We start from the raw sequence: 1,273 nt of genomic DNA on the forward strand, positions 1-1,273 counted from the left end.
ATCCATGGGTCCTTCATGGTTTCCTCTAAAGTGCTTCTCTCACTGGGACTGAGGGTCAGGAATTTCTCTAGTAGGTTTTCACACTCCACAGGCATATAAAGGGGAATGTGGCCTGTTGCGTGCAGTACCCACTCCCACAGCTTCTTGAGGTGCTGTAAAGGCAGGGACCTGCCGGTCGCCAGATAGTCATTGTATGGAGGATGGCTCCAGGCTGCGCACGGCCCCCACGAGGCTATTGTATTTTGGCATAAGGGGGACTACCACAGAAGGTGTTCAGCTCATGGCCGACAGCAAACTCGTTTCTGAAGCCAAAGTCTGCAACCTTGATGTTCAGGTCAGCTTCCAAAAGCAGGTTCTCTGGCTTTAGGTCCCTGTGGACGATACCCTCCTGGTGATGGTACGACACAGTGGACACTATCTGGCAGAATCTGCCTCCAGGGCTGCTCCTCTCTCATGCAGGCATGGTCCAGTGTGGGGGGGATCAAGTGCCTATGGCGTACTCCGTGACCAGATAGAGTGTTTCCGTGGTGTCAGTCACCTCGCGTGGTATCATGACTTGAGGGTCATGATTCAGGGCCTTCGTGCTCTGGACTTCAAGGAATAGTCTGTGGAGGCCGGAGGAGCTCAGCTGACTCTTGTTAATGACCTTCATGGACACCTCTGTCCCACTCAGGTTGTGCCAGATCAACCTCACTTTGTCAAAGCCGCCCTGGCTGAGGGTCTGGAGGAGCCAGTAGTTGTCAATGCGGGTCTCCTGGTCGCCCGGATGGCTCTGAGGTCCCTCTGCTCAGTGACTTACCGCTAGCAATACTAACTAGAAACGCCCTCTAACAGTACTAACATACTACATCAAGATGAGAAAAAAAAGAACCAAAAGAGAAAGAGAACAAAGGGGAAAAGCTAACGGTGGTCAAAAGTCCCTCAGCTCACCAAACACTGGCTCCCTGACCTAAAAGAACTAAAAAACATAAGCCTGGCCAAGAGCTTATACAGGGAGGTACTTAGGATTCTCTTTTGATAGAAATGGACGTATTAAAGCTAGGGATAATTCACAATGGTTCTCTCATTTGGGTCTCAGGAACCCTTTACTCTTTATTAAGGGGGAGGGGAACACCCCCAAAGGCCTGTTTGTTTATGTGGCTTATAGTGATTGGTATTTACCGTGCTAAAAATTAAAACCTGTAGGATGCTTTGGTGGCCTTTTCACGTCTAGTTTGGAAATCCACCATGATTTTTGGTGTTTAAAGAAAGCCATGATGTCCATACTTAAAAG

Source organism: Martes martes (genome assembly GCF_963455335.1).
Source record: "Martes martes genome assembly, chromosome: 1".
In the NCBI taxonomy this organism is placed as follows: Eukaryota; Metazoa; Chordata; class Mammalia; order Carnivora; family Mustelidae; genus Martes; species Martes martes.